The sequence below is a fragment of the Chenopodium quinoa genome, unplaced genomic scaffold (genome assembly GCF_001683475.1).
Source record: "Chenopodium quinoa cultivar QQ74 unplaced genomic scaffold, ASM168347v1, whole genome shotgun sequence".
Classification (NCBI taxonomy): domain Eukaryota; kingdom Viridiplantae; phylum Streptophyta; class Magnoliopsida; order Caryophyllales; family Amaranthaceae; genus Chenopodium; species Chenopodium quinoa.
This window is the reverse complement of record NW_018742275.1, coordinates 566,177-585,070: the sequence shown is the minus strand read 5'-3', so window position 1 is coordinate 585,070 and position 18,894 is coordinate 566,177. Positions and strand designations below refer to the sequence as shown.

The window sequence follows — 18,894 nt, the reverse complement described above, 5'->3', positions numbered from 1 at the left end:
TCGTGAATTAACGTGCGAATTTTTATCCCCTTTGAAAGTTGTTGTAGACACCCATTTGTGTCTCCCAAAACCAAACCAAGTGATGAGTACCTTTCGCGTCGAATCATAATCGAATGAGGTGAAAGCGTGGAAAGTCTAGTGTTGCAGCTAGTTTTTATTTCTTTTCTTTCTCTCTGTTTTTGAAAACCTATTTTTAAGAAAACATCCAATCCATTTTGGTTTGGTTCATCGCAAGGGTCCAATAATAGTGTAGTTGGGTCGGGTTCGAAAAGAGCTTTCCAACGATATATTATAAGCCCAATTCCGATGAATAATGAGGAAGGTATGGCCAAATTGCTAAACTGGATCCAGTTTGATCCTTATATGCGGCCCAATGATCTAGAGGAGGGCCTAATATTGATTTATCATTCCTAATGCAATTAAAATTGATTTTAGTTTTCTAGATTCTCCTAGAAGGTTCTTTTCACTCCTAATTTAATTAGCATTGATAAATTGACTTTGGTTGACTTTTTAGAGTTTTAATCAGAATAAAATAAGTGTTTTAATGAAAAATACAATTTTGCCTTTCTGTAAGGCTAAATTTTATCAAAATTAAGAAAACACGTGAAATTATTTTTTAGTGCCTCGCGCTAAGGCTTGGCGTCTGGCGCTAGCCTTAGCATCTAGTGTTAATGTCCAGCGTCTGGCGCTAATCTGTTTTATTCTCGTTGAAACTATGATTTGTTTTTCTATCCGTCCGGCTGATTTTCTCTATAAATAGCCTCCTAAAACCTCCGTTTTCAATCATCAATTCTCTAGTTTTCTTATTCTCCTTAATTCTCTTCTCCCTGTCAAGCTTTCTATACAAAATTCCACATTCACAAGATCTAGAAACACCTAGCCAAATTCGAAGTTGCCTTCGCCCTAGACGTGAAAGGTTTTAATTTCTGAGGGTTTGGTCCCAAATCCCTCTTTCAATTATTTAATTTAATTGTTTGATTTTATTTTTTTCCTTGAAGTTACTAACGCGTGTATTTTGTTATTAGAAAGAGATATGAGGCATCCAAGTAAGTTCTTTAATTGGTTTATTGATATTATGATATAAAAAATATCATGTCTAGGTTATTATTATGATTCCTAGCATCATTTTAGGGTATTTTGATCTTCCTAGTATCATGTTTAGGGAAAAGGCTATAATTTCAAATATCAAATATGACAATTGTGATGCTTCCTATTTTCTTCCTAATGTTCATGTTAGTATCATGTTAGGGTTATAGCTTTGATTTTTATTGTTTAGTGACATCAATGACATGCTAGGGTTTGTTATTAATCTTGTTAGTATCATGCCTAGGATCTTGCTATTATTATGATTTAACATGATTATGATTGTGATTATTATTATCATGATTATAATTGTTGTAATTATTTAATATGATTATTATGTTGCTTGATGTTTATCATTGTTATTGCTTGATCACACCTTTTATGCATGTTTAAAGGGAATTGGTACTTGTAATCACTCTTAATAAGATAATTAATAATCTTATTTAGGGTTAATATGATTATAATTCAAGTGATCGCCAGTAATAGTTTTGTTTGTGCATTTAATATTCAACCAACATAGATTAAACAGGTTTAGGGTTAATCCTATTGATTGCATGTTAGTCAGAAAGCGCACATGAATACGATCAGAATAAAGTAGAGGCCTATTATTAGGGCAAGTTCAATCTCTTTTAGGTTGGATTTGTACCTTCATCCCAGAACAACCAGTCATGATTCCAGAACTATTGGAGTTGACGATCTCCTGGATCGTTAAGGGGTGTAACCTTCATCTCGTGAACGGTTTACAAGTTCCTAAAACTTGTTGGCGACTCTTTTGCTCTATCTTCTTTTCCTTTGGACGCCACCGTACTTTAGTGTATGATCACAATGGGGTTCAAGCTAGGGATAATGCTTGAAATATTCCTTATAGTTTTTGGCGACTCCGCTGGGGAGGATTTCTATTTTAATTCCTGAAATTTATTTCGGCAATGATTTAGAATGAGTGGATGAGACTCGAAAAGTTCTAAGTATTTCATGTGCATAATTTTGATTAACATTATTGTCATATGCATAAAAAAAGATCTCATTGGAAAGACCATCCGCAATGATTTAAAAATATAGGATTTTTACACGTAGGAAATTTGAGGAATGTCTTTCACAACTAGGATCAAAATAATGCTGCGCAAAACTGGAAAATTTTATCGAGCACAAAAAGTTGCTGAGGCATGTAGGAACTAACGTCAGAAAATAGAGTCTATCGCCGATGATTTGACACTGGCGCCAGGTGACAGCTTCTATCACCAGGCGCCAAAGTTAAATTGCGGCGCCGACCTCTATTCTCTGGCGCCAAGTTCTTCCAATACCGAGCCAGAAATATGCATTTTAATTTTGACCAGTTTTTAGCACTGTTTGCTCGATCCTACTTCCTGATTGAGTTTTTCTCACTTTTCTGAAACCCATATGTGTTCTACATATGGACATAACCCCTTGGGAATTCATGCTCCATCTACCTGATTGAACGCTCTGTGCAACAAAGGGTACATCCGAGAATGTTGAATTCACTACACCATGGAAGCGAGTTTTTTAACTCGCGATGTCCCATCCACTCACGCCAACCCTTCACGGTTAGGCTTCTGCGTGGTGCATCCGGACAATTAACCATGGACCCTTTTTTACTAACCCATATCCCGAAATTTAGAGAACTAGAGCCATGGTTAGGTTGCAAACTCATTGCGTCATATTGTGCCTACTTGACTAATTCTGCATTATGTGTTGTGCATACTCTATATGTTTTTCCTAACCGTTTGTTTGACTTGTGTTAATAAACTGATTAATGACTAAAAGAAATTTCCCTAATTATTTAATTTGAGTAAAAAAAAGTCTAATAAATTAATCAGAGTTGACTTAGTACGACTTTAGGCATACCCTATAGAGTAATGATACCGAAAGCAGTCCCAGATCAACGTTCCAGCAATGGCACCAAGATTTGGACTGGCGACAATTATGTCGTTTGGCGCTACACTACACAGTGCGGCGTCAGTCCTGTCGTTTTGACGACAGTTTGGTATATTGCTCAAGTCATCACTTTGTGTCTAATTTAACAGTTTGCTAATCAATTCGATTATTTTTTATTAATAATAATACCTTGTTAAGTCATTAATTAAGTCTAGGCACTAAGTCCCATGGTCTTACACAAGAGTCAAAGCATGTCACTTGCACTCACCATATAAAGCACACACTAGTATGTATGCACACTTTGACCATGTCTAAGAAAGTCTTGTATGAGCGCGTTTTCTGTCATATTTTTTAGGGGGGTAAGTCGGATATTAATCCTCCAGTTAAATCACTTGTTTGAAACCTATACTTGATTCCCCAAAAATATACACCCTATTTTTGCCTTTTTCTTTTTTTAAAACCCGTAAAGTCAAAGTCAAATTGAGTCAAGTCATTAAAACAAAAATGGTTTAATTTACAGCGCGTGGTCAAGAAAGGAAGGGCGTTTGATCAAAGACAACCTTTTCATTCAAGTTCAACTTTTCGACAAGCCAATCGCTCGAAAAAAGAAAGCTAAGAAGATAATGGCAACTCAAGAGGAAGTTAATGAGCTCAGGAACCAATTGACTAATGTGACTTAGGCGTTGAAGGTTTTAACTCTCAAAATCGATGACCCTGTGAAGCAAAAATAGATAGACCTCATACAAGAAAGCTTGAGCAAGTTGTCTACTGACTACAAATTTCAAGGCATTAGTTCAAAAGGGGTCTCGGTGGACAAGGAGCTTCTTCCGCAGAATTTCAATGCCAACGACATCTTGAAATTCAAAGCAACTGATAACCCTTACTTTCATCTAAGAGCTTTTGAAACAATAATGAGTATTAAGGGTATCGATAAGAAAGTGTTCCCCTCTTTATTTTCTCTATCTCTTGAAACCGTTTGCCAGCAATGGTTCTTCTCCCTTGACAAAGAGGGAACCTCTACTTCGGAGTCAATAGTGAACGATTTCATTAATAGGTACAAGTGCAACATTCAAGTTGAAACTGATTATAGGGAACTTGAAATACTCAAGCAGAAGGAGAATAAAGGTTTCACCTCTTTATTCAACAAATGGAGAGAAACCTCTGCTAAGATGATTGAAGTACCAAGCAAAAAAGAATCTGTAAGGTTATTCATCAAGAACCTTCCAGAGAAGTACTCCAAGCATCTCAAATACCAAAATAATCTCCATACCTTCAAGGTCGTCTATGACATTGGAATTAATATTGAAGACGACCTGGCTAAGCTAAAAGCTGCTAATAGTAACTCCAACAGTGGCTGGAAAGGCAAGAAGAACGACAATCCTTCTTCTTCCAAAACCACCCACTCAAACAATGTTAGCACCTTTAATTTGAGTGAAGTCCTTGCTATGAACAACCAAGCAAAAAAGAAACCATTTAGGAGGAACTTTACTCCTATAGGTATGAACAACCAAGGACAAAAGAAACCAAGGATCTCTTCCGACAGAAGAAGAATTCCGTCGCAATTTTCGAAATTTCCGACGGAATTTTTTTCATCGCAATATTTCGACAGAATTTACGTGGTACGATGAATTTTCCGTCGGAACGTTTACGACGGAAAATTAATCCGTCGGAAAATATTTTTTCCGATAGAATTTTCAGTCTATTCCGAAGGAAAATTTCGTCGGAAAAAATAAATGCCGACGGATTAATTTTCCGTCGGAAAATTAATCATTTGAAAAATAAGGGCATTGAAGCATTTGAAACCGTTTGACCTAAAAAAAAGAGTGGGAAGCCGACAATAAGAGAGAGAAAGAGAAGGAGAGAGAAAGAGAAGGAGATCGTCGGCGGTGCCGGCGTTCCCCAACGTTGCTGGAGTCGGCGGCTTTCCCCAAGGGCGAAGGAAAAAGTTCCGGTTGAAAGTGAAAGAGAGATAAAGAGAAGGATAGAGAGAGATAAAGAAGGAGAGAGAGAGAGGAGAAGTCCAAACGCGCGCACGCCGGAGGTTCCACGGAGCCGGAATCGCCGGCGATCCCCTAGGGGAACAGAAAGGGAGAGGCTGAAGGAGAAAGAGAAGGAAAAAGAGAAAATCCGCCGTCCTCCAGCCTTCCCTGCCAAGCCTCCACGCGCCGTCCAGCCTCCACGCCGCGGTGGTAGTTGCCGGCAACGCCCCTCACATAAGGTTAGTGTTTGGTTTTTTTTTTGTTTTTCTAATTTTATTTAATTATATCCGTCGCAAAAAGCATTAATTAACAACGGAATTTTTCGTTGTAAAAAAAATTTCCGATTGAATTTTTCGTCGCAAATATAATTTTCCGACGGAATTTTTCGTCGCAAATATAATTTCCCGACGGATTTTTCCATCACAAATTTATTTTTCGACAGAAAATTCTGTCGGAAATTATATTTTGCGACTGAAAATTCCGTCGGAAAATTATATTTGCGACGAACTTTTTTCTGGTCGGAATATTGCGACGGATCTTCACTTAAAGTCAAATTAAATTTGGACATAGTAATTTATGTCGTAATTTCCGTCGGAAATGAAGTTTACGACGGATATTCCGTCGAAATATGGCCAATTTCCTAAAAGGTTTTCCGGTGGATGTTTCCGACGGAATTCCGTCGTAACCTTCATTTCCTACGGATTTTTAATATGTTATGATGAACAGTTTCCGTCGCAATTTTACTGTTTTCTTGTAGTGACCACCCCAGCCTGAGCTCGAGGTAGTGCTTTCACCACCTCGCATGTCTCACTCCGTTCCCCATGGTGACTCTGACCCAGTTTGGGACCTTCAGAATATAGGTCAGGCTTTAGGCCGTATTAAGCATTCCCACATTGACCTTAGGAGGATGGTAGGCTCCATAGACCATAGATTAGGGTACCTTGAGAGGAACCAGGGTAGAGCCCTCTACCCTATGTATGATGATTATGCTCGTCGGGGAAACATTCCCGACGATGCCATCTACCCTGACTGGTTTCAGCCTCCACCCCAGGGATACGATAGGGATCCCACTGCCCATGGTATTTATACTGACTATTCTTCCTTCCATGGGTACGGCCAGGACATTTCTTTCGGGGGACCGTCGGGGGGGAGTTTTCACGCTGACTATTTTGGTGGTAGCTCTTCTGGTGCAGGTGGCAGCGGAGGAGGAGGGTTTGCCTTGATGGATGAGGATGATGAGGATTAGCCATACTGGGCTAGTTCCCGAGCCAATGAGGACATTGTCTGATTCTTGCTTGGGGGAGATTTTGGATTTGGTATATTTCCTATTTTCTTTTCTTTTGTTTTTGGTGTGTTTTCTTAGATCAGATTTATTGCTTTTTAGGTTAGTTTTATTGCTTACTTATATGAAAAATACAAAAAAATTGAAAAATAAAAAAAAAATCCAAAAATACATTCAAATGAATTGTAAATCATGTTTCCCTGTGCCCCATACTTGGAAAATATTGTTTTGATTCTTGGTATATGATGATAAGCATTGTGAATTTGTTGATCATGATTTGAAGTTTGATTGCTTAGATGTCCTAACATGCGTCAATTTAGTCCAACTGCTTGTGAATATAGTGCTTGACTAGTTGATTTGGTTAGGAATTGTGTGATAGTTCCTGGTATGTCAATGAATTTGAGTATTGGTTTGAAACTATAAGTAATGTTTATATGACTCATTATTATGCACATTGTGGAGGACGAAGGCATTTGTTCTTTTAGGTAGCCTTCAGATGATTTAGATACATTTGTTCCCTTCTTGCTGCTCATGTTGTTGCCTTGACTTTTTGTTGTTTATTAGCCACATTACAAGCCTATTTTTCCCCATTGGTTACTAGTCCCAAGCTTGGCTTGGGGGAGCTATTAGTGAGTGAGGTGAGGGAGTTTGTAGTGTGCTTATTATTTGCACAATTTGGGTGATTTTTGAAACGTTATTTTGTTCTTGATCATAGTTATTTTTGATGAGTTTGAAAGTTGTAATTTCTTGAAAAAATAAAGTATGATGATATGAAAAAAAGAGAAGTTCAAAAAGAAAAAAAAAAGTGAGTGAACTTCAATAGAAAAAAAGGGCAAAAGAAAAAAATTATTTCAATGTTCAAATGTTCTAAGTGAAGGTTGATCAAAAGAAAGAGAGAAAAAAAATTGAGTTTCAATGAAATAAAATTAAGTTTGAAGAGTTAAAGTTTGTTATTCGCTCAAGTGCTACATTATCATATTTTTATGAGTGAAATTGTAAGTGTTGGGATTGTTTGTTATGATTGGAGTTGTATTTGGTGAATTTTTGGTGGAGTTGAGTATGTTGGAGATTTATTGGTCATTTTTTATTTTTGACCTTGGTTTTAATAGGATTTTCTCCCTTAAGCATAGCTTTTCTCTCACTTATTCCCAAATATTTCCTACCCTTTACCTAGCCTTACATTACAAGCTTTAAAGACCTTCCGACCTTTGTGCATAGAGTTGTATGGATGTGAAAGTGTTGTTTATCAATGCAAGTTATGATTTGACGTATTTCGAGTCAACTAGTAGGTTGAGTGTATATCTTTTTAAACACACGAGAGTGTGAGTTGGGAGGGCATTGTTCACATAAAGGGGTTGGTTGGAGAGCGATCGAGTACATCTTTTACTTGCCACATAAATGAGAGTTGAGTGTGTGAGCACTATTATTGAATTCTATATGCTCTTGTGGTTTGCTCTATTTGACAATTCTTAGGGAGGAAGAGTAATTGGATGGATGAGATTGGTTGATGTTGAAGCATTTCTATTAGATTTACCTTGAATTGTTTGTGCTTGATTTTTACTTTTTGGGGTGAAGCATATTTATTTATTCATTGATGAGATCTTTGCTTAGGGACAAGAAAAGGTTTGGCTTGGGGGAGTTTGATATGTCTATTTAATATAGTATTTTACCCTAGTCCCTTTGTCATAATTAGTAGTGTTTTTGGCTCTTTAGAGCCAATTTTCTTACTAATTGGTGTTTTCTAGTGTTTTTGTAGATTTGGTTGACTTTTGTAGGGATTTGCACTTTTGGAGCATTTTCCCGAGATATTATGGAGTATCTACAAGCATTGGAGATGCACGACCATCCTTCATAGCCTAGGGCCAGTTAGAGCCATCGAACTGGTGATTAAGGGCTCGGTGTATGTGATACCGGGGCATTTGGACCAAGTATTCAAGACCCCAAAAGGAAATACGGATTGGCCCGAAGAATTAGAGCCCAATCAAAGTCCAAGGAGTAGCCCAAGAGTGCCGCCCGGCCAAGAGAGCTCCTGCCTAAAGGCGTGCCCAGCCGGGCGGGGAAGAGCAGCTGGCGTCCGAACTCGCGCCCGGCCGGGTGCGAGAGATGCACCTGATAGTAAAAAGGCGGGCCCGATCGGGTGCCTCGCCCGGTCGGGCGCGTTTCAGTATTAGGAGGTTTTAATCGTCGTTTAAGTTTGCTTTACTTTAGGATTACTTGCTTAGTATAAATACGATTCCGTTAAGCAAGTTTAGTATCCTTTTTTTACTCTTTCTTACTTCTTCTCTTAGACTTTCTCTCTCTACTTAGCATTTAGATTAGTTTCTCTCTCTAATACTTTGTTCTTTACTCAACTCTTAATTCCTGATTACTTTGGTAACGATTTCTTTTCTCTTAATCTCAGTTATTTATTTTATTGCTTCGATCATGTCTTATTTATTGCTTTGATTAGTTTATATTTAATTATGTGTGAGTAGTTTCCTTTCTAGGGTTTGTGGGGATCCATAAATAATATGAAGGGGTAATTTATTGTTGTTGATTATCAATGCTAGATTAATTTCCTATTGATTGATTTAATGCTCTGTGACTAGATTAGGCCTGATCTTTTTTGCATGAGTTTGACAATATTGATTCGAGATTCGAAAGATGAGAATCGATGTTTAGGTCTAGTTTTAATAGGCAGATTCATTTATAAATGGTTAAGTCGAGATTCGAGAGACGAGATTTAATACCGGTAGATTAATTCTGTGATTGTAATACGTAGCGAAAGCCCTTTATGATCTGATTAATTGATGCATAGATGATTGATTATTATGTTTTACCCTGGAATGTTATTTATTGGTGAACCTATGCCCTAAGCCTTTATTCATTGTTTTCTCTTTAGTCTTAATCTCCGTAGTTTAGTTTCCTATCCATATTATTAATTTGTTACTTAATAATTTAGATTGCTTTAATTAATTAGGAATAGAAAGACCAGTTTCCCTATGGATTCGACCCTACTTCCCTATTTGCTTTAGTTAGAGGATTTAGGAATTACTTTTAATTGGGTGATACGACTTTAGCCTGCCACCTTTGCCGCGTCGCTACATTTTAGCTGCTGCATGGTAATTCTAGTTGGTACTGCGTCATGGCAATATGCACCGTGTCACGTTAGCCTTTGCCGCGTCGCGGCATTTTAGCTGTTGCGCGGTAATTCCTGTTTTTTACGCGTCTTTAAAACTACGATAAATTTTGATCTGTAACTCGGAATAAGGCATATAATATATCATTGGAAATATTATCAAGTCTAATTTCCAACTCAATTAGAATCAGGTCAAAATCATTTAATTATTTTACGATATGTCTATTTTAGTGAAAGGGTGTCGGTTTTGGGCTAAATTTAGTATTTTGCTCATATCTTCTTTGTTTTGTATTGGAATTGGGCTTATGATATATTGTTGGAAAACTTATTTAAAGGCCTATCCATATAAATAATAATTGGATCAGAATTATAGGGCCACAAAATCAGTTTATCTCGATTTTGTGATGTGGACATGAAAAGTTAAAAGTAAGTTATGGTTTAGGGAAATGAGCTATGAATTGGATTGGTTTATGAAATGTAATGAATGGAAACATGGATTTAAGCACTCCAGAGATTAAATACTCAACTCTACCAATAATGGCGGTGAAAGGTTATTTGTCATCGGGTTTGGTTTTGGGGAGACATTTTTAGGTGTCTACACGATCGTTTTATAAAAATACTTTTTCCTGGAATATTTCTTCTCATACTCTATTTATGTAAATTGTTCTGTCCAATTTAGTTTGGTCCATAATAAGGGTCCAATAATAATGTAGGTTTATTGGGTTGGAAAATAGCTTTCCAACGATATACTTCCTCCATTCTTTTATTATTACACCACTTGCCTTTTTAGGAAATTTCACAAATATGGCACCATTTTCTCTTTAGGAAAAAAATTAGTTGTGTTCACACTACAAATACCCAACATACCCTTGATTTTTCACACTTACTTTTTAGTTTATCAATATGTCACATGGGCAATTTTGTATTTTTATCTTTCTCTCTCTTACTTTTTTCCACTACCAAAATATCTGTACCAAACCCCTTATGGTGCAATAATAAAAAAAAGGAAGTATTATAATCCCAATTCCGATGAATAATGAGGAAGTTATGGCCAAAATACTAAATTGGGCCTGAAATGGTTTTATATGGCCCAATGATCAAGTGGATGGCCCATTTATAATATTCCTAAAGTCATTAAGATTGATTTTAATCTCCTAGAATAATCTAGAAGGTTATTTTAAATTCTAGTGGAATTAGGATTAGTAATTATATGTTTTAGAAAATAAAGAATTTTATTTGGAATAAAACAAGTGTTTTTACAAGAATTGAATCGTTAATGAGTCTAATTTAATTAGATTAAGGACTCTCTACAGCTTTGAGTTAACGCGTGAACCGTCACGATGGAGCTGTCACGCTGCGATGAACCATGTCGCGCTGCGATGAGAGCAGCTTTTCTCCAAATTGAATTCGGTGTTTTCTAATCGTTTCGGGACCTTTTTATAAATAGGGTCGTATTTCCCCGTTTTCATTCATTCACAATCATCTAATTCTTCTCTCTCTTAAGAGATAGCTTGTTCTTTCTCCTTCTTTCTAGCCTAGCCTTTTTACAAATACCATACCACATTCACGAGTTCTAGACATACCTAGACAAGCTCGAAATAGCCTTCGCCCTAGATGTGAAAGGTTGATAATTTCTGAGGGTTTGGTCTCAAATTCCTATTTCAATTAATTAAATTAACTGTTTGATTTAATATTTTCCTTGAAGTTACTAACGTGTGTATTGTTTTGATAGAAAGAGATAAGAGGTAACAAAGTAAGTTGTTTTAATTGCTCTATTTCTCTAGATAGCATGTTTATATTATTTTAATTCCAAATATCATGTTAGGATGCTTTTATTGTTTTCTAGTATCATGTTTAAGTTGCTTCCTATTTCTTCTATCATGTTAGGGATAAATCTTTGATCTTTATTGTTTAGTGACATGTTAGGATTTGTTATTTATCTTGTTAGTATCATGGCTGGGATCTTGCTAATGTTATTATGCTTGGATATTGAGGATATTATTATGATAATTGTTGTAATTATGTTGCTTGATATATTATTATTGTTATTGCTTGATCACGCCCTCTCTTGCAGGTTTAAAGGGAATTTTTATTTGTAATCACGCTTAATAAGATAATTAATAATTTTATTTAGACTAATATGATTTTTAATTCAAATGATCACCAATAATAGATTTGTTTGTGCATTATTATTCAACCAACATAGATTAAACAAGTTTTAGGATTATAGTATTGATTGTATAATTTGTTAGTCGGAAAGCGCACATGAATATAAGAAGAATAAAGTAGAGGCCTATTTTTAGGGCAGGTTCGATCTCTTTTAGGTTGGATTTGTACCTTCATCCCCTAATATCCAGTCATGGTTCGGGACCACTATAAAATTAGCGATCTCATGAATCGTGAAGAGGTGTAACCTTCACCCTATGAACGGTTTACAGGTTCCTAAAACTTGTTGGCGACTCTTTTGCTCTAGCTTCCTTCCCTTTGGATACCACCATACTTAAGTGTATGATTACAGTGGGGTTCAAGTGGGGGATGCTTGAAATTATTCCCTACAGGTATACATTGAGAAAAATACTCTCTCTCTCCTAAAAATACTCACTTGAATCTCACCATTGGAGAGGGTAAAAGCGCAAACAACTAAACAAGAATTTAGGTACTCCATTACTTCGTAAATATGGTAAAATTCTCTATCTAAATTTAAAATTGAAAATTTGCTGCAATAAAAATTAGAAAGTTCGGCTAAAAGGAGATAATCACGCCTGATCCCATGAATTGTGAAGTTTTTTTTTTTTTTTTTTTTTTTTTTTTTTTTTTTTAATGTGTAAAGCTGGCAGATTAAATATTAATTTGATATAAAATCCAACGTTTAAAGGAGGGTTGATGCTACACCCTAGTGTATTATGCATGTAAATTTCAAAATCATCACATTCTGACATTTCAAGATTGATCCATTTTTAGACAATAAACTAGTATAGTGCTCGTGCATTGCACGATTTATAATAAATCAAATCATTATTATTTTATTTTACAAAAGCATGATTGATCCTGTAGGAAAAAAATCCTAAGACTAATCAATTAGTAATAAAGGGCTTATTTTCTCTAACAATTAATTATTAAAATTTTGTTCAGTTGCAATAATTGCCGATACGTAAATAAATTATAGAAGATGTGATTTGAATAGTATTTTATGTCATTTTCAATTCTTTTCTTTTATTCCCTATTATTTTTTATAATGTTATTTATTATAATTGAAAAATAAATTAATTATCTTGCCTCACATAACTATATAAGAGATGTCGAGGAAAACGTCGAGTTACTTGTCATACCATCCGCACATAACTATAGACGAACAGTAGAAGAAATACTAAAATTTACTTGTCATATCATATGTTCAGTATCTATACATTCTAAAACCTGTTTTACCCGCCGCATTCACTAAATATACAAACACATTACAATAATAGTCTTATATCTTATTCACTGCTATATTTTACAATTATCTAAGCTAAGCATTGTGTCAAAAACTATTACATCATATTCATATAACTAATCAACAACTGATGATTGAATATACAACACAAATACATGCATAGATTTGGTTATTAATAAACTTTATATGATTAAAAAATATTTATTGAAATTATAAGAATAAAAGGCATAGGGCATGTTCACTTCAGCTTAATTTCAGTTCAGTTCATTTCAGTTCAGCTCCAATCAGTTCAGTTCAGTTTAGTTCAGTTCAGCTCCCATCAGTTCAGAAAATGTGAACAGGCCCATAATTTATCAACTAACCAATCATGTATGTAATGCATTTCTGTACGGAAATGTATTCTTATAATGTAACTATGAATGTTATAAAACTCATAAAATTACATATTAAAATATTTAAATTTTAAATATGAGCATTACATGAGTAAGAAAATATGAAAATTTAAAGATGAAAATTATTTTGAAACTATTATGGTGTACCTTTCCATCAACTAAAATTGAATTGACTCAAGTGAGCTAATTTATTTGGATTGGAATATTTAGGTTGTTACCATATAGCCTCACAAATCATATTTTTATTATCCATGATTTTTTTAAGAGGGGTAAGGTCAAATATCATAGTGCATGCCATAATTAATAACAATATATTAACATGTATAAGGCCCTGTTCACTTCACCTTAAAAAAATAATATCCAATAAAAATAATTTCAGTTCAGTAAAATTAATTTCAGTTTAGTAAAATTAATTTCAATTCATTATAAATAATTTCAGTTCAGTAAAAATCAGTAAACTTAAAGAAGAAATATAATGAAAATCGGTAAAAATAATTTCAGTTTAGTAAAAATAATTTAAGTTCAGCAAAAATAATTTATATTCAGTAAAAATACTTTCACTTCAGCAAAAATAAGGTGAAGTGAACGGGGCTTAAATAATATGACCTAAAATGAAAATAGTAAAGACTATTATTTATATTAACCTAACGTATTACATAGATAATAATACAAAAAACTGTTGTATCTTATTTTAATGTTTGAATATTATGATTTGATTTTAAATGTTAACTATATTTTTTTTTGCCGTTTCTTTATACGAAATATGTGACTATATTATCTTTGACTAATTTATGTAAATCATTATTTATATAGATACTTGTATCATGTTATCATAATATTTGTAGACTTTACAAATAAGATATGAAATTGCATTAATTAAGGTATTGGTAATTAAGGAAGTATATATATACACGATATCACAATGTTACCATAATATTACTAAGGAAAAATTGGCCTCAACACTCTGAACTTTGGCTTGGGTGCACTTAGCACCCCGAAATAAGAAAAATGCCAAAACACCCTGAAGTATTAGCATGGGTTCACTTAGCACCATAAAAGAAAATTTCCAGCCAAAAGTGGCCGGATTCCAGCGACTTTTTTTTTTTAATAAAAAATGTATTTTTTTTATTTTCTTCTTCTTCTTATTATTATTATTATTATTTAATATTATTATTGTTATTATTAGTATTATTACAAAAATACATCGATTTGCGTGTTGTTATTTATTTTTTTACGAAAATTATTCGGGTAAGGTTTCGGGGGTCATTTTTACCCTTAATGGATCTAAATTAAGCTCAGAATTCGCAAAAAAAGTAATGAAAATACCTCATTTTGCGTGTCGAGGAATATCTTGATTTGCGTATTGTTATTTTTTGTGACGGAAATTGTTCGGGTAAGGTTTCGGGGGTCATTTTTACCCTTAATGGACCCAAATTAAGCTCGAAATTTGCAAAAAAGTAATGGAAATACCTCGTTGTGCGTGTTGAGGAATATCTCGATTTGTGTATTTTTATTTCTTGTGACGGAAATTGTTTTGGTGAGGTTTCGGGGTCATTTTTACCCTTAATGGGTCCAAATTAAGCTCGGAATTCGCAAAAAAAATAATAAAAAATACCTCGTTTTACGTGTCAAGAAATATCTCGATTTGCGTGTCTTAGCTACTTAGATATTTCTCGACACGCAAAACGAGATATTTCTATTTTTTTTTCAAAATCTGAGCTAAATTTGGATCCATTAAGGGTAAAAATGACCCCCGAAACCTTACCTGAGGTATTTTCGTAATAATAATAATAATAATAATAATAATAATAATAATAATAATAATAATAATAATAATAATAATAATGTTAATAATAATAATAAGAAGAAAATAAAAAAAACATTTTTTTATTAAAAAAAAAAGTCGCCGAAATCCGGCCACTTTTGGCCGGAAAATTTCTTGTATGGTGCTAAGTGCACCCATGCTAATACTTCAGGGTGTTTTGGCTATTTTTCTTAGTTCAGGGTGATGAGTGCACCCAAGTCAAAGTTCAGAGTGTTGAGGCCAATTTGGCCTATTAATAATAGAATTAAGGATGTAAAATTTTAACATAATTAAGAGATATGTAACTATAAGAAGTGACATAGTAGTTTACTAATTAAGGAAGTATATTTATGCACGGCCGCACGGGTGCTATGCTACCATAATATTACTAACAAAATCATGCTATGACCATTTATCATTATTAGCACTGTGTTAGACTTTACTAGTTAAATGTGATATTGCATTTTTTTTTCCATAATATTTTATGTAGTCATTTAGAATAACATACTTAGAATATTCTTGTTTTTATATGGAAACATAAACGTTAAAAAAATTAAAAAAATAAATAATATAATATAAGATAGCGAATCATATAGTGACATTGTCAGGCTCACATTGAGGTAGGGCTGGCAAAAGCTGACCCGACCCGACAACCCGACCCGAACCCAACCCGAAATAAATGGGTTTTGATAGAGATTTTCAACCCGTTTATGTAATTGGGTCAACCCGAACCCGACCTGAAGTTAAATGGGTCGGGTTCAGGTTGAAAATCCCAACCCGAAACCAACCCGCATAAACCCGTTTATTTAATTGGGTCGGTTTCAGGTCGGGTCAACCCGAACCCAACCCGCTTAACTTAAAACCCTAATTTTAAAATATGGGCCAAGCCCAAATTATCTAACCCTAATTCCTTCTTTCTCTCGTCGCTTTCTTTCACTCAAACTCTCTCTCTTCTCAGTTTCTCTCTCTTCTCTCCTCTCTTTTCTCTCTCTAACTCTTGAAGATTGAAATAAAAATGCTTGAACCTTGAAGATTGAAGCTTCATCTCAAACATTCTGAAGGTAATAATCCTATTATTCGATTTTTTATGAGTTTGTTTGCTCATGAGTCATTTGTTTATGCAATTTCCTTGATTTGGTTATGCTTCCCAAATGTGTTGAAAATCCGTTTACTCTTGAAAGAGGAGCTTGAAAATTCTGATAACTTCATGCATAAGATGGCAGCAAGAATGAATGAGAAATTTGCTAAATATTGGACCAACTTTAGCATAATCATGGCTGTGGCTGTTGTTTTAGACCCTCAATTTAAGTATGAGTTTGTGGAGTGGGCTTTTAAGAAGGTGTATGGGGAAATAGAGGGTACTAATGAGTTGGTGAAGTTCAAGGAAAGGTTGGATTATTTATATGGTGCTTATGTGACTGAGGCTTCCACAACAACACCACGAACAAGGTGCCGTTCTTCTAGACAGCCTAATGAAGAGCAAGTTGATGTTGCTTCTGATTCTTTTATGATGGTAACTGTGAACACTTGCTTTTTGTTTGATAATCAGCTTTAAATTCTGTTTTTTGTATGCTTTATTGTAATTTTTGTTTAAACATCTTTTAGGACTTTGATAACTTCTCTTCTAGCAAATCATATGTTGCTGCTAAATCTGACTTGCAAATCTACTTGGAAGAGCCATTGATTCCTCGTGCAACCAACATTAATATTCTATATCATTGGAAAACAAATGTTGTGAGGTATCCAATTCTTTCAAAGATGGCAAGGGACATCCTTGCAATCCCTATTTCAACAGTAGCTTCAGAATCTGCCTTCAGTACTGGTGGTCGAGTTTTGGATTGCTATAGAAGCTCTTTGAAACCAAACACAGCAGAAGCTATCATTTGCCTCAAAGATTGGACTTTTGGTGAAGGTATGAAAATAGTTTATGTATTTAAAATTACAATTTTTTTGTTTCTTTTTTGTACTATTTTATTTATGCTTAAGGCTGAAATTAACTTTTGTATGTATTCTTTTGGTTGTAGCTAATATGGATCCGCAATTGCAAGATTTATGTGGAAAAATCATGGCCATGAAAGTCAACGATGATGTGGGGGATACTCCCAGCCCCAGCCCTCCACAAAGTGCACCAGAAAGTCCTGCTGTCATGGAGAGTCAAACCTGATTATGTTGTTAATTTCTTCTAAAATTAGTTGATGAAACTGTTACTGTTATTTTGGACATGTATTTGGTTTTCTAGTTGAACTTTTATTTGCCTACTTGGAAGTATTTTGTACATGTAACTCTTGGAAATATTTTGGACTTGTTGGCTAGCTACTTTTCAAGTTTTAGTTGTTGTTGTGAGTGTATGAAACTATGAAGTATGGACAATGCACTAATGCAGCAGGATTTTCTTGAATTATGTTGTTAAGTTATGTTTGCTTGAATTATGTGTTGAATTTGAAGTCTTGAATACTTGAATTTTACAGGTTAAAGAAATTAGTCAAATTACAGGTTAAAAAAATTACAGTATAAAGAAATTAGTAAATTACAGGTTTTTATTTTATTTTTTTTTAATTAAAAAAAAATCAGATTTAGGCGGGTCGGGTTCAGGTCGACCCGTTTATAATCAGGTCGGGTTCAGGTTGGTTATTTTGACCTGTTTAAGTAAACAGGTCGGGTTCAGGTTGGGGGGTCCTGACCCGTTTATGTAAACAGGTCGACCTGAACCCGACCCGACCCGACCTGTTTGCCAGCCCTACATTGAGGCGCTTCTCTTTTAGTATAGTATATAGATAGATAGATAGATTGATAGATTCTCTCAAAAATACTTGTGTGGATCTAGTTTACAATAATATTATTATGGGCCTGAGGTCAATAAACGAGCAACTGACTGTATTTTGATCATAGTAACCATAATTATAAAATTGTCTTAATTTTACCATGGTAACCTTAATTTTAACATGTGTGTTGACCTTTTGTATTTTGAAATTGAAGTACGAAGTTATATTAAACATATTGATTCTAATTTTAACTAATGGCCTTTATTATTCATATTAACTAATATAGCAACTAAAAAAATATTCATATAAAAAAAAATAAGCTCTTATAACCTTTATAACGACACAATTTAACATAATAACCTTATTTTAAACATAGTATCTTTTTTTACTAATAAAACAACTACTCCGTATATATTATCTTTAATATTAGTGGACAACAATAAGTTAATGTGAACCAGGTTTATATAAGTTAATGTTCATTGATTGTACCAATAAAAAAAAATAAAAAAAATAAAAAATTATTCCTAAGAGCATCCTTATTCATGAACAAAAAGTTTTTATTCATGTTACTATTCACAATAAAAAATACTTTCTTTCTCACATACATCAAACAAACAAATAATTTCTAACATCCTTCTCTTAACAATGAACCAAAAAAAAAAAATTCATGTCAATATTCACCTACCCCACCTTAACTAAAAATTAAATACAAACATAATTTACAATAAATTAATCAGCAAAAGTGAATTTTGTCAAACAAACAATTTTCACAAACGGTTTAGAAAACCAAACCATTCACAATTGTTCATCGAACTATTCATCTTTTCCTCAATTTTTTAACATAATTTTATTCAAATAGTAACAAATAATTTTAATTGTTCATTGTTAAAGATGCTCTAAGTATAGATAACCAAAACACCCTCTTCATTTTTGCAAGTCAAGCCACCTAATTAAGTTTCTTCCATGAACCTTACTTTACAATAATACTCCATAGGAAGCAACTCACCATCCCAAAACCAAACTCAAACCGCCCACCGCGATGACAGCAAAGACCACCATGCCATCCACATGGTCACAATCGACAACTTCTGCTTAGTCTTGATCAATCAAAAAATCAACACTCCACCAAAAATCCCAAACAAGGCGGT

The 18,894-nt window shown here is 34.2% G+C and overlaps 1 long non-coding RNA gene across 1 annotated transcript; it reads left to right on the top strand.

The window, feature by feature from the left end:
- Positions 1-16,823: 16,823 nt before the first annotated feature.
- LOC110684764 lies at positions 16,824-17,410 on the top strand. The gene is made up of 2 exons (XR_002503814.1): positions 16,824-16,896; positions 17,009-17,410. It is a non-coding gene; the product is annotated as an uncharacterized LOC110684764 (long non-coding RNA).
- The last annotated feature ends 1,484 nt before the right edge of the window (positions 17,411-18,894 follow it).